The sequence below is a fragment of the Anopheles stephensi genome, chromosome 3 (assembly GCF_013141755.1).
Source record: "Anopheles stephensi strain Indian chromosome 3, UCI_ANSTEP_V1.0, whole genome shotgun sequence".
Classification (NCBI taxonomy): Eukaryota; Metazoa; Arthropoda; class Insecta; order Diptera; family Culicidae; genus Anopheles; species Anopheles stephensi.
The window spans coordinates 22,773,777-22,786,097 of NC_050203.1; the positions used below are offsets into that span (position 1 = coordinate 22,773,777).

The 12,321-nt window shown below is 42.8% G+C and overlaps 1 protein-coding gene and 1 long non-coding RNA gene across 18 annotated transcripts in view; one reads left to right on the top strand and one right to left on the bottom strand.

The window, feature by feature from the left end:
* Nucleotides 1–12,321, top strand: part of LOC118509922 (actin-binding LIM protein 2) — a 39,661-nt gene that overhangs the window by 15,339 nt on the left and 12,001 nt on the right. The window lies entirely within an intron of this gene.
* Nucleotides 7,660–9,272, bottom strand: LOC118509929. Its single transcript, XR_004905952.1, has 3 exons — nucleotides 9,082–9,272; nucleotides 8,954–9,027; nucleotides 7,660–8,895 (listed from the first exon to the last, which is right to left on the bottom strand). It is a non-coding gene; the product is annotated as an uncharacterized LOC118509929 (long non-coding RNA).

Here is a 12,321-nt window from a genome sequence, read left to right on the forward strand (position 1 = left end):
CGAAGCAGATCTGGAGTTAAAAGAATCCAGAGCGGAAAATTTAATTTGAGAAGGATGGGAACCCGGCGTTCACTGAAGGCATATTTGAAGAAACAGTCGATCGGTGGTGTGGCTGTAAAATATCTTCTTACCTTTCAGCCGGGGCCACCTTATGTGAAGAACGAAGACACATGTGTTTTCCGTTCGCGTTGTTGGACGCCGTCGTGAGTATGCTCTATTTGGCAGCGGGGCAATGCAAGCATGTGGTACGGAGCGGCACGGATGAAGTAACTGACACTTGTGGCACAGAATGATCGTGGAAAGATGAGCAAAACACAACGCAACACACTGACTGGCTCTGTTGGAATGTTGTTTGCGTGCGTGGATCCGATTGCTTCACCGGACAGGGGCCCCCCAACTTAACACGGTGTCGGTTGATTGACGTCGACGACAACGAAGGCGGGGTGGGCGTTTGGTGAGGAATTGTTCGTGTTTGCGTTAATTTTTCAGCGGCATCTTGAGCAGCACACACGCCCCACCCTGGACGATGGGGTGAGGGATATTGACAAACGTTCGGGTTCGGTGTAATTTTTCGATTGTTTTCGAAACAAGCTTCCAAAAGCCCACCCGGAGCTCTCGCAAGTCAATGCTGTGAGTATGTGCTTTTAAAAGACGGGCGGTTTTATTTTGGAATGGAAGCAGTATTTATTTGTCTAATACTTGTGTCATTAAGGGTGTGAAGTGTTTAGCAAACAGCGAAAGAATATAATAGATGAAGATCATGAATTGGTTGCTCTTTAAGAAGACGATCACAGCGTTTGTCGTTGTATTCGTTGCGGAAAGACCCGAAAAACGATCCATATTATCGGAAGATGGCTACGATGACAAGTATGTGCCAATCAATACAAAGTTGATCACAAACAGTGCTTTACTTCATTTATGCTTAGAATTGTTTTTGGGTTAACTGTCACAAAAAAAAACCCAAAGAAATCGAATACTTTTGCTGGGGATTTTTGTTGTTGATGTCATCATTTGAACAATCCCTTATAGGTTTGGCCTTCTTTACGATGGCTTATTGGATTCTTTAATTATTATGCCAAATTCAAAGACAGGGGAATATAGAGACTGTAAAACTGAATATACTGCATCGGATTTTCCTAATGAAAATGAGTTAGTAAATGATTCAGGCCTCCTTTAAGCCTCTTCAAATTTGTGTTGCGTTTATTGCACCTGAATGTATGCAATCGACCTACAACAAGAAAGTTGCTGGTAACATTTGACCCAATTGGCAATCTAAAAAAATGCTCAAGCCAAATAGTTGGAGGCACCACCCAAATTAACGTTAGAAATTGGCAACATGCCTGCAAAAACGATGGTCCTCTTCAAAAATATGAAGCGCTGTTGTGACTAGGCATGTATCTGATGCTCCCGATTGTATGCAATGGAGCTTTAATGATTTGGAATTTGGATACCGTTTGACCCAATTGATGATCCTAAACACTCTTAAATCGGTTGCGGATTGCAAAAATATAAATTGCATACTTGCAGGCGTTTGAAATTTAATACATTACAGTCGCTTGTGCACATAGTACTAGCTACCTAGTAGATTATCTAACTCGGGTTTGATTGTTTTTTGATATTATTGCAATTTAATTTGAGTCCCTATGATCGCTTTCGTATTCGATTATTGAGTGGGTGTTTAACGGACCAATTACAATGATTTATTTTTTTTAAACAGTCTTTTCAAATGACCGATTTCATTATGTCTCAGACTGACATGAGATTGGTGGGAATATTGCAGCGAACGTTTTAGGTCTCTTTTGTACCATTCTGTGCAAAATCAATATCACGTGCTTTACACACCTCTGCTTGACATTCGCAGTCAGTTTGCCCATGCCCGGGCACGGACACACACACAAAGTGTTAACCGTGCTAATAATACAACGCAGTGGTAAAAGGCATGGAAACAACGTTGAAGTAGTAGTACGTGACACGATTACATCTTGGGGAGGGTATGTCCGATGGAAAGGGTACGAAAACGGGGAAGGTGTTCGCGAATTGTTGTCTATTTGTGTTTGCACTACAACGCAAACGTGCGCGGGTGGATTCGACACACAGGCGCGATCGTCAAAGGTGCACGGACCCGAAAGGTTCACTACGGCTGATGTAGTCTGCTGACACTGTGAACCACTTTGCTAATTAATGCTTCAAGGTTCTTGTGCACTACCGTGCGATTTACTGGATGTATCCGTTTCAACAGGATTTTTGTTGTTGGTACGAATGAAATCAAAAATGTCTCCCATTTCTAGTTATTGAAACAAATAACTGTTAAAGTTAATCAGCATAAGAATTGAAAAATCATGCAAATATCGGCAGAAAAAAGGCGCAACACATTACAACGTGCAAAACATTCCAATGTCCTCAAAAAGCGCTTTACAGCAAACCCTGCATCTTGTTAGCGGCAACCAGCCTGTTCCAGCGATAATGGTTCGTTCGTGGTTTAAGGGGTTTTAAAAATAGATTTGTTAAATTTTGTTTTTTTTTTTTTGCTGCCTTTCCTTTCGGGAATGTTAATTTATAAACCCCTCATCTACTGCCCGTCCATCAACGGATCCGTGCTGTGAATCATGCTATATATTTCAGTTCCTTTCCGCCCAGGTTCTTCTAAATCAGATTGCTCAATATTGCGCTCAACGCCGCGTCGGCCGTTGCCACACACACCTTCAGCTACCTACCCCTTAAGATTTGCCCTATGTTTGCGCATGTGTGCCACAAGGCATTTGCTTCCCAAAAAAGAAAAGAGAGAACATAACTAGAAAGATCTTCCGTGGAGAAACTGACACTCGTTTAACGACCGCCAATTTAGCTCACAAATGATGTTGTGGTGTTGATGGTGATCGCTGCAAAAACCGCAGTATATAGGCAAAATGGAAAACTATCCTAGCGAATGGAAAACAAGAAGACCCAAACACGAGACTCATTTGTTGTTGGCGGCGATCCCATTTTGCGGTTGATCTTGATCCCGTCTTTGCCTGGTGATCCTCTGACAATAGTTCGGATAAGTTGGGAAGCAAAGAACGGGGAATAATTGCAGACGGAAATGGATGTTATTGGTCAGACTGTTTGCTGGGTTTTCTGCCACATTCCCTCTCAACCATACGCTGGCGCCCTGGTGACCAATGTCCGGCCGCTTCGTGGTGTCGTTACCATGTTTTACTCTCAAACCTACCGAAAGGTGGAATGGTTTATGGGATGCGAAAACGTCACGCTAAAATGAAACTGAATCCGGAAGAGTGTGGCGACATATTTGCGAACGTGTGTCGTGTGTAAGTGTCGTTCGTCCACGGTGGCTGGCGCACAAGCGATGACGCAATCCGGCGACAACATCATCGGCCGGCTTATGCTACCCACCAAGTGCCCGGGGGGAACCGAATACCGGTTCCCGAGGACAGACTTTATGGTTTATTTTCGCTTTTCAAACTATCGCGTCCTTTTCCTGCGCACGATTCGGCCCTTTTGGTTGGGTTCTTCGGTCCGGGGGGTTTTTTTTACCAAGGGTCGCCAAAGTTTGCGTCCATACGTAGCCGCTGTAGTACAATCAATGTTTTATGTAGGTCGACGTTTGTCGTTCATACGTAGCTTGGGATGGTTGCGTTATCAGGAGGAGCGTGAAACATATTTTGAGTCTTGGGTTTGAGCTGGATTTTAATGTTTGTTTTTTTTAAGCCAACGTTAATTTGTAAACAATTGTGGGGAGTGTATTTTTGAATTTATTTCCCTTGCATAGTGTCTAGAATAATTTATAGATTGTGGTGCGAGGACGACGGGAAACTTTATCGCACTTTTGTTATTTTGTTACATTCGTTCGCCTTGAAAATGTTTTTTATTGTTGAGACCTCTGCAATTGGTATGCATATTTTGAAAGGTTCCTACTACAGAATTTCAAATTACAAATTTTAAATCAAAGACGGAGATAATTTTTTTTCTAAAAACTCGTATCCTTTCTAAATTCTAAAAACTGCTCGATTGAAAAACGTTTGAAGTGTGTTTAAGAACATTTCAAAATACAGGGTTTCTCCATATATGACGCTTTTCCATATATTTTTGACGCTTTTCCATATATTTTTTGTTTCTTTCCTTGCTTTTTTTACAGTTTCCTATATATTTTTATTTGCCTTCTACAGTTTTGCAAAGATTTTCAAATATTTTTAAATTGATAATTATATTTTTCGAAACCGTTTCTTTTAAAAGCATAGAATTGAAAGTCTGTTAATTATTTTCGCATTTTCTAAATATATTATACAATACCTTTTTCATTTGTTGTTTAAAAACTTCATGCTTGTAAAATAAATTACGAATGTTTAGGAAGAACTTGCATTTTTCGGTGCAAAAAATTCATAATGTTTTTTTTTTAAAGTTTCTAAAAAACCCATGGAAAAGCGTAAAACAACTGCGGAAAACCATGTAATGCTAAGATGTGTTTTGTAATATTTCAACGCAACGGAACCCCAAGCAAGCAGTCCCCATCTTATAGTTTATATTACTTTTGGAAAAAAGGTTTAAAAATATGTTTAATTTAACAATTGAACGAAAAAGTAAATGATAAAGCCCTTCAAACTACAGAGATAGCGAATGAAACCCTTCGTAACAAGAAATCAAGCTACAAAAGCGATAGTCTGGAAAAAATTATTTAATTTAAATATATAGAAAATAAAATAATTTTATCTTCTTTATTTCCTATAACTATTTGCTGCAGTGTTCTAGCCAGCAAATTTTCCACGCATCGGTGATTTGATGTCTTTTTACCAGCTTACGAGCGTCATGTGACATCCACTCGCGCGATGGCTGGCAACAATGTGAAACAATATTTGATCAGCCGAGCGAACGTTATCTTGCTGATGCATTTTACTGCCATGAGTTGCACTGTTGCGTGATAAAAATGCATCAGCCACATGTGCCACTGGTCTGCTGTTAAATTGATGCAGGAGAGTAATCAATTTTCATCTTCCTGTGTTGTTTTTACAAACTTAGTTGCGACAAAGACAATCTCGAATATTTGATCACTTAAAACCCATCATAAAAAAAAACTTTCCTTATCTTAAGCAATAAGGGTGTGAGAAAACTACTGTGTTTGATGGAGACTGATGGACACAAATTAAAACGTGTCAGCCTGCGTCAGTTCCAATTTTTTGTGTGACATTAAAACCAAATGAATTTAATTGCATGTATTGCACGTCTGTCACACGCTATACTCTCTCGCAGCGGATTGTTGCAGCTGCCAGTGTTAATGCGCTTAAAACAGTGACTTTTAATGGGGAGGTTTGCTTTCCACTGATTGGGATTTTTTGGCCAGCAGCACGACCATTTTATTGCCGGCTTTTTATTACGCTTTTTTATTTCATTTTACATGTCTCGCCTCGTATGGTGTGTGTTTGGCCAAGCTTAAAGCACTAAAAACGAGGGATAAAACCCCAGGTTGCAAACAAATGTACGGGCGGAACGATTAAGTATGGAGCAATTAAACCTGAACCTTGCGGTCATCATCCCTCCATCAGGGCCACCATATTTGGGTGTTGTTGTGCAAGCTCAGTGAGCCGTCACTGTCACTTTACGTTTCGGCGCGTTGGTTTTCCATTTCAGGGGAGTATGAGCTTTACCGGTAAAAGAAAATTGCTGATAGTGGATAGATAAAATTTAGCTGAGCGAGTGATATATGGTGGCGAGATTTATTTATTAATTCATTAAGTTAATGCTTTTCGTATTATTTTTTTGTGGAGCACGTTTTATCAGCCCATAGAAATCTTCGCAGTCTGTTTATTAAAATAGGTGCAATACTTCAAATAACGAAAAAATATCATGCTCTTTTTTGTGCCGAAAAAAAGACGATACAAAATGAACGGACTATCAACGATCAAAGGTCGCGCACGGTGATGGTTTTCCTTATCTTTCCACTGATTGCGGAACCGGTGCGGATTCCGTGCCTGTTCGTGGTGTATTCGTTGAAGAATCGATGCAAAACAAAACCATTGCTCCATTTCTGGCCAAGTCACAGCAGGACATTGGAGGTTTCGTGAGTAATGCGGTACCGTCTTGGGCGACGAACTGGGAAAGATTATGTACACACACACACACACACAGTTATTCCAGTGGGGTGGATGATAAGCTCGAAAATTCCATCACGACAACACACGGTTGTCTTCTCGGTTCGGTGGTCGGCCGGTCCTGCCCATGTCTACCGAACAACCACCGAACCAATTGCTTTTGCTTATCGGGTTTTATCCATCTGTGGTGATGTGGTATGGTGTATGTTGGGTCCGCGACCAAACCCACCCACCCACCGTCTGTAATCTCCCCTGTCTGTAAAAGCTCATTCGGTTCATCGTCCTGCTGTCTCCTTCTGGTAGTGTCTTATGTCGTTAAGCACGAATAAAAGTTACACCGGTGCTGCTGCATCGTCTAGCCTTTCCGAGAGCAAATGCCATCACGAACCACGGCCGTAATCACACGACAATCACCAAACAATCTCATCGACGGATCTTTACTGTACAACCACCACGGTGGTGGTTTTTTCTATATCGTTGGGAAAAGGTTTAGAGAAATTCGGTGACATTTTGAAATGCACTTGAAGATGGTTAAAGGTTGAAGAAATTTTCTTAACTGTGATGTTATCGCAATGGTTTCTTTTATTTCGCTGAGAAACCAATTTTAATTATAGCGGAAAACTGTCGTTATTGCTGTGTGGTAAAAGCTCAAGAAATTAGGAAAAAAATTAACTCAGCGACAGGTTTTCTGATCAGAATTTGTTTATTTTTCCGTATTACCATAGTGCTTTGAGGTCTTGATCAGCTGCCTAAATCCTCGATACTTCTTGGGCATCCATGCATGCATCCATGCTATCATGTTGAGCTTACCACACCGTTTTTATACATGTAGACGGCCTGAAAAGACTTAACCAGACTGAATGTCTGGAGCCATTTACGTGGCATGACCAACCTAGCCGTATTTAACAAGTCTCATTCGTTAGATATTATTGAGATAATTCTCCAGCTTATAGCCTGCATTGTGTTGGTAACTCCTTCATTGTCCATAGATCCGGACACATCCGGACAAAAATTCTTATAAACAGAGTCTATGTCTATGTTGGACAGAGTCTAAGTCTCAGAAGCTTATGTGAGCATTATGACAATAGATGTCCAGAGCTTCGCCCGTCTCGCTCTGCTGGCGCATAGTGTGCAAGAAATGTTACAGGCCCTAGCATCTTCGATTGACAGCCAGCAACCATGTGCGTATTTTAAAATCTATGTTTGTGGCTGACTCTTGACTTAATATAGGTAAAGTTTTGGGATGACTCGAAAGGTACGATCACCCATCTATGATCATCTTCAATGTTATGTTAAGACATGTTACTCACTATGAGTTATTCCTATAGAATTGATGAGATATTCAACAGGAATATCTGTTTGGATGAACTTCAGTTCATAGATGACCTTTAGTGTTGCTGAACGAAGATAGTGGTTCTTTACTTGCAGCACGCGTTTGGAAATTTCTTCAAGTCGTAAATCAATTTCAAAAAGAATTCCCCTTTCTCCAATCCTCCTAAAACAAAACGGGAATTGAACAGGAAATGTCCATGAAATGAAACCATGAGCAAACATAGTGTGTGAAGAAGTACACCACCACGTCGAATAGCTTCAATGGTTCAATCATAAACAAATGCTCATTGTTTTTTATTACTCGCGCTCCCTCGAGTAACTCTTCCAGCAGAGTACCCTTCTACATACTCCTCTGCGGTTAATCTAATGAGGGGTTGAAGAAGTGAAATAGTAAGAGGAACGCTATGCTTCACGGTTCCATCGCGCGCCAACCCACTCGCGAATGGTGCGTTGCCAGCGTGTCTGCCTTCCATCGCCATCTACCACCGTCAGCAACTTCCCCATCACCACAGTCCTTCCGGCGCGCACAAGAAGCGCGATTTCAATAATCCAAAACCTCCGGGTGAACGAAAGAGTTATAGTGCCTGGAACAAGGCAAACAGCAAACAGCAAAACCCACTTGATTATATGATAATGAAATTCGTAAACCGTTCCACTGGCCCTGCCGCGTTTCCTCGTGGCCTTAGAGCTCCATGCGCTCTTACACCCATTTTGTCTTTACGCTTTGGATAGTTTTTAGCGTTCGGCATGTGTTTCTTTCTCGCCACTTTAATTTCTCTTCTTGTTCTACACCAACATCGCCGAGAGTACATCCCTCCATCATGACGGTGCTGGTGTGGCTTATGGGTTGCGGTTTAATGCATTCTTTCCGCCTTAGCCTTAGCATCAACATTTTGCACACATCTGGTGTCATTCGGTGTGGAGGGTGGTTGACATTTGGTTGGATGTCGCTCGGCACGGAAAACATTATCGACATTATGCTTTTACATTTCGCGGCAGAGGCGTTTCGGGAACAGCAGAGGGTTCACGTCTCCGCCGAAGATGGCCGCGATGCATTCGTGATCGATTAGATCATGGTTTTGTGAGGGATGCGTTGAAGGTTGGCGCTGGCGGAAAAGATGAGGCGGCGAACGGTTTTGGGTTAAGTGTTTGGAAGACCTCTTGCCTAAAGGTCAAATAAATAAACGTGTTTAAGCAGCCGTGGTTCTTGTTACCCGGGGTTCTTCTAGTGATGCGAGCCAAGCGAGACAACGTGCCATGCTGCCGACGCCCAACGCTACGTCAGCGTTGGAAGTTTGGAGTGGAGTGAAGCCGTGGAGAAGCGTTTTCCGGAGTATATCCGTCCATCAGGAACAGATCAGAATTGGCTAAAAGAGGTGATTTATGGTGGCAATGAAGTGGTGGTTCCTTATTTGAGTAAAAGCAGATCTCTGTCCAGAAGACAGATTGCCGGAATCGAATCAGTTATGGTGCAAGAAGCCATCTACAAAGAAGGCAAATTGATTGAAGCCATACAATTAATTCCGATAGGTTACACTTACCAACGTTTGCGTGCTGGATTGTGGAAGATTTGTTCCCCTTTCACGCACAACATTATCGATTACGAGCGCTGGGGCTATAAATTGCAAAAATCAATATTGAAGCGGCTTACCGATGTCGTCCTTCTTACCACGCTTTGCAGCAAGATCTCTTTAATTTCTTCGCTGCACCGTGTTGAGTCTTGGATGTGCTGGATAGGAGGAGGCGCTTTGCTGTCTTTTTCGGCCATCGATATTCTCATCCCAATCGTGCACGACCTGGTGCCGTCGCTGGTCCCGAGCACGATGTGAAACTGCACTCTGCGCGGTTCATCGAGGTTAATCGTTTGCGACTGTTGTTGGAAAATCGATCGTTTTATTTTGCTCCACCAGTGGGTGGCCGACGGTGTATAACATTACCTGTTGGGAATTGGTTACCATAGTTTAATTCATTTTGTGATGCGATGTAGCAATAACATCCGGTATGTGTCATGCTGTTTTCTAGCGAAACGCTTTAAAATTAATTTAAAATTTCATCAGCAAATTGTTCGACGGTAATGGTGCCATTGGCCCAGTTTTGGCTGGTGCGATCAATTTGTGGACATCATTTGCAAGTTTGATAAGCTGCTAATGTGGAAAACAATTTGTACTCCTTCCGTGTGCTCTATTGGGCGCTTGATATAATTGTTTGGAATAATGGCTAAAAAATGGCGCGTAATGATTGGTAATGAGGTTTCCCCGTCGCTTGGTCCCCGACAAATTGTATAAAAACCCAGCCAAAAACCGAGTCGGAATGTCATAACACGTTTGGCCGAATTTTGGTGATTTTCAAGTGTGCGCCAGAACAAAACCGTGCCGTGGACGATGTGTGCAAGGATACTATCCTCCCGATTGCTTCTGTTGTTGGTTGTGATGTTTGCCGTCCTGCAGCGTGCGCCCGGCATGGAGCTTAATGGTGGAGGCGATAATCACGGGCAGCGTACGATTGCTTACTCGATTGGTGATACCATTCCTGTGCCAAATGCGCCCGAAAACAGCAACAAAGCGGTCCCGATTGCGAGCTGGGAACAGGATGGCATGGAAGACGATGGCGGCGATATTGGAGTGGTCGCATACAGTCCAGCGGGTGGGATGCATTCAACATCAAATGTAACCCAGGACGCAGAAGAACTGATGGAACCCGTTGAAGATTCCGTCACAGCCGTCACAGTAAATAATGGTCCGGTACGGCCTGGCAAAACTTCTGCTACCGTTAACACGGCGGACGGTTCGCACCGGGTCGTAAGCAATCCGCGCGAACTAAAGAAAACCACACTACACTTGCCACAGCCTCTGACGGTGGGCCAACAGGACATGGGAGGATCCACGAGTCAGCTCATAAATGCGCCCGTGCAAGCCCCAACCGAGATGCCTATGGTCCACCGGATGCCTACGTTCAACTCAACCATTCACCACCCGCAGGACAAAGAAAATAAATAGTATGTGTTTTAAAGTACTTTTTCCGAGAAAACAAAAAAGCGGCTAAGTTTCTAAGGCTGTTCTCCGAGAACGCCTCATAAACCTTAGTCCCGTATTAGTTGTTATAAAACAAAGCTAGATATGGCATTCATTATGATTTTTAAATGTTAATTAATGCCGCATATGACCTAATTATTGTATTTAGTATCCTAAAATAGTCGTCCATAGTGTGAGCATAAACACTCTTATTGTCACCTCTTACATCTCAAATGAATCGGAAATTACTGATTGAAAGGGGTTGAAAGGAGCAATTTGATATCGTTCCACATGATATGACGGTCCATCAAGTGATATGCACTACCGGCCAACGATAAACGTGATGTGAAATGGTAGTACTGTTTTTGACAGACAGTTTCGCCAGTTTGCGGTTTTCACAACGTCATGAGCTGTGTTTGCGGTATTGGTATTGGATTTATAAGTTAGTAATTGAGTACTCACCTCCTGGGGGTCGTGAGAGCCCACTTTTTCAAAGGGGGCTTTAGTATCGCGAAAGATCTAAGTACTTTTGGCGTGGAGATTATATTATCCGCTATGAGGTAAAATTCACATCTAAGCTAAAGAGGACTTCTCTTTTACTCAGGAATTGTCTGTGAAAATATGGAACCAAACATAAATTCCGTTCCGGATCACGTCAAACAGAGATTTGAACTCGCGTGGTTTCCTGTATTGAACAGAACACTTACCACAGGTCTAAGCGGCAGCTTCGCTATGAACGTGCAAAAACTTGATCCGCTGTTGGCGGTATGTCACTACAACCGGGAGTCGGGTGTGATCTTCATTCCCAAGGACAAAGTCAATGTGAATGAAAGCGAAGTTCGTGGTGCATCGAACGACAGTGCGACCTGTTCGATGAAAGTCCAACGATTCGGCACGCTTGCAAATGATGTGCATGGGATATGCAATTTGGCAGCTACTTAGTGTCACCGTCTGGCGCCAACAGAATTGTGATTGAATGGTGCATCGGTTTCGTTGGCATCGGTTAGCACATTTTCAGCGGTAGTTTATACAAGGTTAAATACCAACAGATACACCCCGGTGTAAAGTGCAAACTCGTGCTTTGTCTGATGAGATTTACGGCTGTCTTTACAGCAGACGAGCGCTTACGTTATCGCTTATCTGTTTGGTTTCGCGTGTGCCAAGATGTGCCAAACGGACTTTGGGAACTAAAGTTAGCACATGTTGGCATTGAACTCTGCAACTGAAATATTTCCCGAAATTATGTTTCCGATAGTAAAGCCACTCGGTAAATTTAAACTCAATATAAACCAAGCATAAACCAACTGTCACACTACTCCACTCCGAGCGGTTTATCATTCGGTTGCTCCTCCTTTCGTCGATCGATGTGTCGCAATGGTGCTGTCGCTTCCGTTACCATTCCACCGTCTTCTCGTATCTTCAACACCACATTTAAAGCTCCTGCTTGAATTTTCGCGTCTGGTTTCCGTCCGTTTTTGGGGTGTGTTAGCCAAAAATAGACTAAAATCGAAACCGTTCGCCAAAGGGGAGCACACCAGTGGTGGTGGTGGGCACACATTTGAATTGGAACATGTTCCGGCAGCGTTCACAGATTTTGTTGGCTGTCTTTTCTACGACAATTTGTTTCTCTTTTTTTTTTGGTCAAACTTAGCTGACGTGTTTTCGTGTGACTGGTGGAGAGGAGGAGTCGCCTTGAGATTGTGACTCTTGTTGTGGTCATCGTGCTATTTATTGCTGGTGAAGAACGAGGGACGGTTCTCCTGGTTCTAGCAGTTGCATGTCGCTGGTTGTTGATGATGTTCTATAGCGTGTTGGTGAGGTGCTGTATACGGGGGCCACAAAAAAACGCTCCAATCGTATATCTTGAACTCGTATTGGAATGCTAAGCGAATGCTCGT